This window comes from Pongo abelii, chromosome 2 (genome assembly GCF_028885655.2).
Source record: "Pongo abelii isolate AG06213 chromosome 2, NHGRI_mPonAbe1-v2.0_pri, whole genome shotgun sequence".
NCBI lineage: Eukaryota > Metazoa > Chordata > Mammalia > Primates > Hominidae > Pongo > Pongo abelii.
Genome location: NC_085928.1, coordinates 155,368,810 through 155,380,883, shown reverse-complemented (window position 1 = coordinate 155,380,883; position 12,074 = coordinate 155,368,810). Strand labels below are relative to the sequence as shown.

General features: G+C 38.0%; 1 pseudogene; it reads left to right on the top strand.

Moving 5' to 3' along the window:
• Window positions 1-11,190: 11,190 nt before the first annotated feature.
• LOC100456567 (large ribosomal subunit protein eL21-like) lies at window positions 11,191-11,719 on the top strand (annotated as a pseudogene).
• Window positions 11,720-12,074: the final 355 nt, after the last annotated feature.

Here is a 12,074-nt window from a genome sequence, read left to right as displayed (position 1 = left end):
TTGTGAGGTGTCTGTTCAAATTTTTGCCAATTCTTGGATTGTTTCTCTCCTTAAAATGGAATTTTAAAATTGCTCACATATATTTAGGTATTTTATCAGATATGCTTTTAGAAGAATTTTCTCCTAGTCTGTAATTTGTCTTTTCATTTTCTTGTCAGTGTATTTTGTACATTATATTAGTTAGCATTCTCCAGTGACAACAGAATGTCTACGTATCAATATCTATATCTCTATATCATCTATCTGTGTATATATAGAGATTTGTTTTATAGAATTGGCACTATTTATTTTATAGAATTGTGGCTGTGGGGGCTTGGAAGTCTAACATGCATAGGGCAAGCTGGAAGCTGCATATTCAAGAGATATTTGCACTCCCACATTTACTGCTGCACTATTCACAATGACACAATAGCCCACAGGTGACAATAACCTAAATTTCCACCAATGGAGGGATAGATTAAAAAAATGTGGTACATACATATAATGGACTATTATTCAGCTACTAAAAGATAGATTCTATCATTTGCTATAACATAAGTGATCCTGGGAGACATTATGTTGAGTAAAATTAGCCAGTCACAGAAAGAAATATACTACTTGATTTCTCTTATATGAGATATCTAAAATAGTCGAACTCACCCTCATCGAAGCAGAAAATGGACTAGAGGTTACCAGTGGCTGAGGTAGGGGGAAATGAGGAGTTGCTATTCAATGGGTATAGATTCTGTCAGGCAAGATGGAAAAGTTCTAGAGATCTGCTGTGCTACGTTGTGCTTACAGTTGAAAATACTGGGCTGTTCACTTAAAAATTTAATAGAGTAGATCTTACGTGTTTTTTGCCACAATAAAAAAAAAGTTGATGTTGTGGTCTTGAGTTCAAAGGCTGGAAACTCAGGCATAATTTCTTTTTTTTTTTATTATACTTTGAGTTTTAGGGTACATGTGCACAACGTGCAGGTTAGTTACACATGTATACATGTGCCATGTTGGTGTGCTGCACCCATTAACTCGTTATTTAACATTAGGTATATCTCCTAATGCTATCCCCTCCCCGTCCCCCCACCTCACAACATGCCCCAGTGTGTGATGTTCCCCTTCCTGTGTCCATGTGTCCTCATTGTTCAATTCCCACCTATGAGTGAGAACATGTGGTGTTTGGTTTTTTGTCCTTGCGATAGTTTGCTGAGAATGATGGTTTCCAGCTTCATCCATGTCCCTACAAAGGACATGAACTCATCATTTTTATGGCTGCATAGTATTCCATGGTGTATATGTACCACGTTTTCTTAATCCAGTCTATCACTGTTGGACATTTGGCTTGGTTCCAAGTCTTTGCTATTGTGAATAGTGCCACAATAAACATACGTGTGCATGTGTCTTTATAGCAGCATGATTTATAATCCTTTGGGTATATACCCAGTAATGGGATGGCTGGGTCAAGTGGTATTTCTAGTTCTAGATCCCTGAGGAATTGCCTCACTGACTTCTACAATGGTTGAACTGGTTTACAGTCCCACCAACAGTGTAAACACTTCTCAAAAGAAGACATTTATGCAGCCAAAAGACACATGAAAAAATGCTCATCATCACTGGCCACCAGAGAAATGCAAATCAAAACCACAATGAGATACCATCTCACACCAGTTAGAATGGCGAACATTAAAAAGTCAGGAAACAACAGGTGCTGGAGAGGATATGGAGAAATAGGAACACTTTTACACTGTTGGTGGAACTCAGGCATAATTTCTATGTTGCAGTCTGGAGACAGAACTCCAGCTTTGGGAAACTACAGCCTTTGTTCTTAAGGCTTTCAGCTGACTCTTTGAGGCTGACCCTCATGATGAAGGTGATACAGTTTGGCTCTGTGTCCCTACCCAAATCTCATCTCAAATTTTAGTCCCCACCTGTCGAGGGAGGGACCTGTAATCCCCACGTGTTGAGGGAGGGAGGTGATTGAATCATGGGGGCAATTTCCCCCATGATGTTCTCATGATAGTGAGAGAGTTCTCATGAGATCTGATGGCTTTATAAGTGTTTGGAAGTTCTTCCTTCATTCTTGTTCTCTGTCCTGCCACCCTATCAACAAGCTTCCTGCTTCTCCCTCTGACATGATTGTAAGTTTCCTGAGGCCTCCCCAGCCATGCAGAACTGTGAGTCAGTTAAACTTTTTTCCTTTATAAATTACCCAGTCTCGGGTATTTCTTTATAGCAGTGTGAAAATAGACTGGTACAGAAGAGTAATCTTCTTTACTTAAAGCCCATGGATTGTAAATGTTAATCACATCTAAAATGCATCTTTATAGAAACATTGAGACTCGTGTTTGACCAGACAACTAACCATATTCACCATATACTAAGCAAATTAACACAGAAAAATTAAAGATCACATGTACTAAGAAATCTTTGTCTAACTCAAGGTTTACAGAGATTTTTCTCCTATATATTTTATTTAGTTTATTTAGAAATTGCATATTTAATTATTTAGTTTATTTAGAAATTGCATAGTTTCGGTTTTTATGTTTAGGCTTATGATTTATTTTGAGTTAATTTTTACATGTGGTGTGAGGAAAAGGCAGGGCTTCATTTTGTAGGGGATCGTGGGAAAACAATATGCATGTCCAAATGTTCCTGACACGTTTGTTGAAAAGACTGTAGTTTTTCCATTAAATTACCTTGCACCATTATCACATATCAATTGACAATTTATGTGTGGTTTTATTTCTGACTGTCAATTCTGTTCCACTGATATTTATTACACCCATTCTTATGCTAATTCCACATCTTGATTACTGTAACTTGGAAATAAAATATAACTCTGATCATTTTTTTCTTATTTTTAAAATTGTTTTGGCTCTTCTAGGTCTATCAGTTTTGAGAAAACATAGAGGAATACTCTCTGCTCTACCTTTTTGCTCTTCCCACTCATCTATTACCACCTATTTTTTCTTCTGGTCTCATATGTATTTGAGTACTAAAGGTGTTTCTCACAGTATTATAAGATAGAAATTGATACTTTAGCTGCAACTTCGGAAGGAGGGGTGCTTGAAGTTTGATCCAGTAAATTAGATATAATCTTGATAAATAAAATAGAAACCAGAAGTCTAGTTTAGTTTTTAAGATGTAAATTCATAATAATATAAATAATGTCCGTAATAAGATTCAGATGCAACAATCCACATATCTACACAAATTCTTAACTGAAATGGTGTCATTGTTAAATTTTGTGTTATCAAACTGTGGCCTCTGGAAAGTTTAATTTATTTCCGTAAGTCACCTTTATCCTACCAAGAACAGTTTACTGTTTACTTGAAGAAATGTATTTGTATTTATAGAAAGAATTTAATACCCCTGTTATGTATAAACCAACTTGACTGTTACTTCTAAATTCTATTTTACTAATCAAGACTGAGAAGAGCTTTCTTTTTACAAACAAAGTTGAACATATATGTTGCTAGGGTTTGGATATTTGGTCTCCACAAACCTCATTTTGAAAACTGATCCCCAGTGTTGGAGGTGGGGCCTAATGGAAGGTATTTGTGTCATGGGGGTGGAACCCTCTTAAGAAACATAACACCCTTCCTGAATGGGGTGGGGAGTGAGTGAGTTCTTGCCCTATCACTTCCTGAAGGAGCTGGTTTTTAAACAGCCTGGCACCTTTCTACCCCTCTCTCTTGCTTTCTCTCCTTCCATGTCATCTCTGCACACACAGGCTCCCCTTCACCTCTTCTACGAATGAAAGCAGCTCTACGATTTCACTAGATGCCCAATCTTCCAGCCAGATTGTGAGCCAAATAAATATTTTTTCTTTTTATTTTATGTATTTCTTTCTTTATTTTGAGACAGAGTTTTGCTCTTGTTGCCCAGGCTGGAGTGCACTGGCACGATCTCTGCTCACTGCAAACTTTTCCTCCTGGGTTCAAGTGATTCTCCTGCCTCAGCCTCCTGAGTACCTGGGATTGCAGGTGCCCACCACCATGCCCAGCTGATTTTTTATATTTTTAGTCGAGGTAGGGTTTCATCATGTTGGTCAGGCTGGTCTTGAACTCCTGACCTCAGGTGATCCGCCTGCCTTGGCCTCCCAAAGTGCTGGGATTACACGCATAAGCCACCGTGCCTGGCCATATGTTTTTCTTTATAAATTACCCAGTCTCAGGTATTCCTTTATAGCAACAAACAGATTAAGACATATGTATATAAATACATATATATTTATAAATATTCCCCAATATACCTACTTTTACTCTGATTTATGCTTTCCTTCAGAGTAATTCAATTCATCATCAAGTGGGAGGGACCATGGGAAACAGAGAAGATCTTTTTGTTTATAGTCTAAGTGATAGCAATTATTTTTGCTAAAAAAAGATCTTTTGTTCTTGAGTTTCCTTAATAATCTGTCTACTTTTATCATATATTTTATTCCTTTTTATTGCTGGCAAATAAAGCTTTCAAAAGGAACCTTGGGAGGCAAAAAGGACTAATAAATGAAAATAACAAATATTCCATTATCAAGGGGAACTAATGTGAGTGCCATGATTCATGCCATCCAGAGTTATTAAGGCAGGAATCATATTGGTCTCAACTTTATTTCACATTTGTTATCAGTAAGATGTAAACATTTCATTTAATTGCTGTAAGTAACAGTGTTTTTTATTTACGTAACTACAGCTTATTTTCAAAACTCTTTGGGTAAAAGGTCCACAAGTTGTTTTTTTATTTTTTTTGAGATGAAGTCTCACTCTCTTGCCCAGGCTGGAGTATAGTGGCCCAATTTCAGCTCACTGCAAGCTCTGCCTCCCGGGTTCACACCATTCTCCTGCCTCAGCCTCCTGAGTAGCTGGGACTACAGGCATCCGCCACGACGCCCAGCTAACTTTTTGTACTTTTAGTAGAGATGGGGTTTCACCGTGTTAGCCAGGATGGTCTCGATCTCCTGACCTTGTGATCCGCTCGCCTTGGCCTCCCAAAGTGCTGGGATTACAGGCGTGAGCCACTGCGCCCAGCTGGTCCACACAATTTTTAGTCCCTCTTTAAGCAGTTTCACTTCTGTTCCCAAAGTAAGTTTTTCACAACATGAGAAGACCTTACCATATTTCCTCCCCATATTTCCTTTTATTCCAAAGATGCTACCAGTGGGGTAAGCTAGGCTTTTTGATGCCTACATTAGTATAGGTACTCCAGAAAGACAGAACCAATGGGATGGAGGGATAGATGGGTAGATGATGATAGATAGATAGATAGATAGATAGATGAGAAAGGATTTATTAGGGAAATTGACTCATGTGATTATTTGACTGAGAAGTCCCATAACAGGCTTTCTGCAAGTTGGAGACCGTGGGATGCTGAGCATGGCTCAGTCCAAGTCTGAAAACCTCAGAACCGGGAAAGCTGATGGTGTAATTATTAGTAAAAGGAGAAAGGACTGAAAAACAGGGAGGCTGCTGCTCTAGGTTCTGGAGTCCAAAGGCCAGAAAGCCTGGAGTTCTGATGTCCAAGGACAAGAGAACAGAGTACCAGCTCCCCAGCTTTATGAAAGAGAGAGAGAGAGATTGAGAGAGAGAGAGAGGAGATTCACCATTTCTCTGCCTTTTTGTTCCACACTGGCCCCCAGCTGATTGGATGGTACCTGCCCACATTGAAGACAGATCTTCCCCATCACAGACACACACAGAAGTAATACTTTGCCATTTCTCCAGGTATGCCTTAATCCAGTCGAGTTGACACGTAAAATTAACTATCACAGCACTTATTCAGATTTCACCTTTTTATTTTACCATAATTCTCTCACATTGAGGATAACTGTCTTACACTAGAATAAGATAATTTTCAGTAATCAAGAATTCTGATCTAGAGGAGAAACAAGTTATTATGAAAAATGGCCAATGATTATCATTTTATTCCTACAACTCAAAATGTATGATGTTTAAAGTAGCCAGTGGCTGATGGGGCCATACACTGGCCTTGTAACCTTGTGTTATAGATCACATAATAGTCTTAGAAGCAGAGAAACACACTAAAATTGAGAAGGCAGTGTGTACTTTATATATATTTATAAAATATTTATATATATTTATATATTTTTTGAAGTTAAACATAGGCCATAACTCATTAAATAAAACAAATTATTTGATTGCAAACTGTCTTTTGAGGTGATTATATTAACACATAGTTCTGTTATGAAAGTACAATTATTATTTCATTAAATTTATTGAATCACTTTATTTTATCTATACTTAAAGTATTAATTTAATCCTCATTAGCCACAGAATTCCTTTTAGAAATAACAGTATTCTGCCACAACATAAAATATGCAAAAGAGCTTGCTTTCTGCCAATTCACACACTAGAAATAATAGGGCTTATGGAAAAGTCATTTTGGGCAGTCTACTAAAACCTATATAACATTCTCTACACACCCATAAAGGAACAGTAATTTGGGCCTTTGGTAATAATTTGGATGGCATAGGCAGTAGATTCCTCAAGGGATATAAAAATGGCGAACCTTTTCTCTACTAAAAATACAAAATTAGCCAGGCACGGTGGTGTGCTCCAGTAATCCCAGCTATTCAGGAGGCTGAGGCAGGAGAATTGCTTGAACCTGGGAGACAGAGGTTACAGTGAGCTGAGATCATGCCACTGCACTCCAGCCTGGGTGACAAGGGGCAAACTTTGTCTCAAACAACAACAACAACAACAACAAATTTGCAAACAGAATGAAAATGCTGGCTTGTGGGCACTGAGAAAATTCAGATGCAAGTGGAACTGTGAGCAAAGGAAAGCCCTGAAAGATTGGGGAAAGGCCCTCTGGGTGGGACCTCTTAAATTAGAGATGAAAGGCCTCCTTGCCTGTGCAATCATCAAGCTGAGGGATATCTAATTTCCTGATAAAGGTTGTAATTCTATTCCCTCTCTTCTGGCTCCTCTTGCTTAAAAAAAAAAAAAAAACAAACAAACTCACATGAACCACCACAACAATCAATGTATACTGATACTGTTCTGCTATTCACCAATTGCTATGAGCTAATTGGTGTCAACAGAAACACATGCCATAGCCCAAAAAACAAACAAACAAAAAAAATTGGCTAAATTTATTTGGAATTATAATCATGTCTCTCCCTGCTGTGCAGAAGGATTCTTAGCCTGGCTCTTCTATGACTACATTTAAATAGTCTTTAATTAGAGACAAGGTATTCTCCCATAAAGGGATGGTCAAACTGTTGGCAAGTGGATATTTTCCTTTGTTGTGGCTTGATTGGCTTTTACTGATGGTATGACACTTATGAAACCTAAGAATTGTTAAATATTATTTGCTGTGAGGAATAAAATGTAGAAGAGAGTATTCTCAATTGAGAGAATAATTATTTCATTTCTTAAGAAAGGAGTGTGCTGGCAACAGGTCAATACTCTCCTGGGATGAAGCTTTCAGAGGAAAGGGCAGACTGCCATCTTTACTGTTTCACAGCCTTCAGTGGTGATACCTCCAGAGATGGGAAAATCTGAGGCAACTAGGGTCTGGAATGGAACCCCAGAAAACTGCAGCAGCCCTGTGGATAGTGGGCAGACTGTTAAAAGCAAAATAAACAAACAGAAAACAACAACAAAAATCCCACAAAAACTCCATCTAAAGGTCAGCAACCTCAAAGATTGAAGGTAGATAAGTCCACAAAGATGCGAAAAGAATCAATGCAAAAAAGCTGAAAACTCAAAAAGCCAGAGTGCCCCTTTTTCTCCAAATGACTGGAACACCTCTCCAGCAAGGGCTCAGAACTGGACTGAGGCTGAGGTGGCTGAAATGACAGAAGTAGGCTTCAGAATGTGTATCAAAACAAATCTCGCTGAGCTAAAGAAGCATGTTGTAGCCCAATGCAAAAAAGCTAAAGATCATGATAAAACAATGCAAGAGCTGACAGCCAAAATAGTCAGTGTAGAAAAAAACATAACCGACCTGACAGAGCTAAAAAACACACTACAAGAACTTCAAAATGTAATTACAAGTATTAATAGCAGGCTAGACCAAACAGAGGAAGGAATCTCAGAACTTGAAGACTATCTTTCTGAAATAAGACCAGTGGACCAGAATAGAGAGAAAATAATAAAAACGAATGAGTAAAACCTCCAAGAAATATGAGACTATTTCAAGAGACCAACTCTATGACTGATTGGGGTACCTGAAAGAGACGAGGAGAATGGAATGAATTTGGAAAACATACTTCAGGATATCATCCAGGAGAACTTCTCCAACCTAGCAAGACAGGCCAACATTAAAATTCAGGAAATACAGAGAACTGAAGTAAGATACTTCACAAGAGATCAACCCAAGACAAGCAATCATCAGATTCTCCAAGGTCAAAATCAAGGAAAATATGTAAAAAGCAGCCAGAGTGAAAGTCCAGGTCACCTGCAAATGGAAACTCATCAGACTAACAGTGGACCTCTCAGCAGAAACTCTATAAGCCAGAAGAGATTGGAGTACAATATTCAACATTTTTAAAGAGAATAATTTCCAACCCAGAATTTCATATCTGGCCAAACTAAGCTTCATTAGCAAAGGAGAAATAAAGTCCTTTCCAGACAAGCAAATGCTGAGGGAATTCATCACCATCTGGCCTGCCTTGCGAGAACTCCTGAAGGAAGCACTAAATATGAAAATGAAAAACTGTTACCAGCCACTACAAAACATACTGAAGTACACAGACCAGTGAAGCTATGAAGCAACAACACAAACAAGTCTGCAAAATAACCATTTAGCATCGTGATGACAGGATCAAATTCATACATAACAGTACTAACCTTAAGTATAAATGGGCTAAATGTCCTGATTAAAAGACACAGAATGGAAATCTGGATAAACAGCCAAAACCCATTGCTATGCTGTCTTCCAGAGAGCCATCTCATGTGCAAAGACACACATTGGCTCAAAATAAGGATATTGAGACAATTTACCAAGCAAGGGGAAAACAGAAAAGAGCAAGGGTTGCAATTTCAGTTGCTGACAAAACAGACTTTAAACCAACAAAGATAAAAACAAAAAACAAAGAGGGGCATTACATAATAGTAAAGGCTTCAATTCAACAAGAAGACCTAACTATTCTAAGTATATATGAACCCAACACAGGAGCACCCAAATTCATAAAGCAAATTCTTAGGGACCTTCAAAGACACTTAGACTCCCTCCCACACAATAGTACTGGGAGACTTTAACACCTCTCTGACAATATTAGACAGATCATTGAGACAGAAAATTAACAGATATGCAGGACCTGAACTCAGCTCTAGATCAAGAGAAACTTATGGATATCTACAGATCTCTTCACCCAAAAAACCAACAGAATATACATTCTTCTCATTGCCACACAACACTTACTCTAAAATTGATCACATAAATGAAAATAAAACACTCCTCCACAAATGCAAAAGAACTGAAATCATAGCAAACAGTCTCTCAGACCACAGCACAATCAAATTAGAACTCAAGATTAAGAAATAAAGTCGAAAACACACAACTACATAGAAATTTAACAACCTGCTCCTGAATGAATCTTGGGTAAATAATGAAATTAAGGCAGAAATCAAGAAGTTATTTCAAATTTATGATAACAAAGAGACAATATACTAGAATCTCTGGGATGCAGCTAAAACGGTATTAACAGAGCAATTTATAGCACTAAATGCCCACATTAAAATGCTAGAAAGATTTCAAATTAACAACCTAACATCTCAACTAAAAAAAAAGTAGAGAACCAAGAGCAAGAAAACCTTAAAGTTAGCAGAAGACAAGAAATAACCAAGATCAGACCCAAACTGAAGGAGACAGAGACACAAAAAAACCCTTCAAAAAATCAATGAATCCAGAAGCTGGCTTTTTAAAAAATTAATAAAATAGACCACTAGCTAGATTAATAAAGAAAAAAAGAGAGAAGAATCAAATAAACACAATCAGAAATGATAAGGTGCATATCAGCACTGACCACACAGAAAGGCAAACCACCACCAGAGAATACTATGAACATCTCTATGCACATAAACTAGAAAATCTAGAAGAAATAGAAAATTTCCTGGACACATACACCCTCTCAAGACTGAAACAGGAGGAAATTGAATCCATGAATAGATCAATAACATGTTCTGAAATTAAGGCAGTAATACATAACCTACCAACTGCAAAAAAAGCACAGGACCAGATAGATTCACAGCTGAATTCTACCAGAGGTACAAAGAAGAGCTGATACCAATTCATGCTGAAACTATCCCAAAAAATTAAAAAGGAGGGACTCCTTTCTAACTCATTTTATGAGGTTAGCATCATTCTGATAGCAAAACCTGGAAGAGATACAACAACAACAAAAAAATGTTAGGCCAATATCCCTGATGAACATCGATGCAAAAATCCTGAATAAAATACTGGCAAACCGAATCTAGCAGCACGTCAAAAAGGTGATCCACCACAATCAAGTTGTTTTCTTCCCCAGGATGCAAGGTTGGTTCAACATAATCTAGGAATACTGCAAACCAGGGAGGCTAAAGATCTCTACAATGAGAATTACAAAACACTGCTCAAATAAATTATAGGTGATATAAACAAATGGAAAAACATTCTATGCTCATGGATAGGAAGAATAAATGTCATTAAAATGGCCATACTGAAAGAATGATGATTAAAATGTCATTAAAATGGCAATATTGTCCAAAGCAATTTACAGATTCAATGCTATTTCTATCAAAATACCCATGACATTCTTCACAGAACTAGATAAACCTATTGTAAACATTATATGGTGTATTAGTCTGTTTTCACGCTGCTGATAAAGACATACCCAAGACTGGGCAATTTACAAGAGAAAGAAGTTTAACGGAGTTACAGTTCCAAGTATCTGAGGAAGCCTCACAATCACAGCAGAAGGCAAGAAGGAGTAAATCACATCTTAAATGGATGGTGGCAAGCAAATAGAGCTTGTGCAGGGCAGCTCCCATTTTTGAAGCCGTGAGATCTCATGAGACCCATTCACTATCACAAGAACAGCATGGAAAAGACCCACTCCCATAATTCAGTCGTCTCCCACCGGGTCCCTCCCACAACACATGGGAATTATGGGAGCTACAATATGAGATTCGGGTGGTGACACAGAGCCAAAGTATATCGTACAGAACCAAAAAGGAGCTTTCGGCTGGAACTGCCATCTTTCAGTAATTCGCCAAAATGACAAACACAAAGGGAAAGAGGAGAGCCACCCGATATATATTCTCTAGGCCTTTTGGAAAACATGGAGCTGTTCCTTTGGCCATGTATATGCGAATCTATAGGAAAGGTGATATTGTAGACATCAAGGGAATGGGTACTGTTCAAAAAGGAATGCCCCACAAGTGTTACCATGGCAAAACTGGAAGAGTCTACAATGTTACCCAGCATGCTGTTGGCATTGTTGTAAACAAACAAGTTAAGGGCAAGATTCTTGCCAAGAGAATTAATGTGCATATTGAGCACATTAAGCACTCTAAGAGCTGAGATAGCTTCCTGAAATGCATGAAGGAAAATGATCAGAAAAAGAAAGAAGCCAAAGAGAAAGGTACCTGGGTTCAACTAAAGCGCCAGCCTGCTCCACCCAGAGAAGCACACTTTGTGAGAACCAATGGGAAGGAGCCTGAGCTGCTGGAACCTATTCCCTATGAATTCATGGCATAATAGGTGTTAAAAAAAAAAAAATAAATAAAGGACCTCTGGGCTGTAAAAAAAAAAAAAAGAAAAAAAAAGAAGCAAAAAAGAGCCCAAGTAGCCAAGACAATGCTAATTAAAAAGAACAAAGTTGGAGGAATCATGCTATCTGTCTTCAAACTATACTATAGGGCTACAGTAACCAAAACATCATGGTACTGGTACAAAAACAGACACATAGGTCAATGGAACAGAATAGGGTACCCAGAAATAAGGCCACACACTTTCGACCACCTGATCTTTGACAAAGCTGAGAAAAACAAGCAATGGGGAAATGAATCCCTATTAAATAAATAAAGCTGGTGTAACTGGCTAGCCATATGCAGAAGATTGAAACTGGACTCCTTCCTCACATCGTATACAAAAAT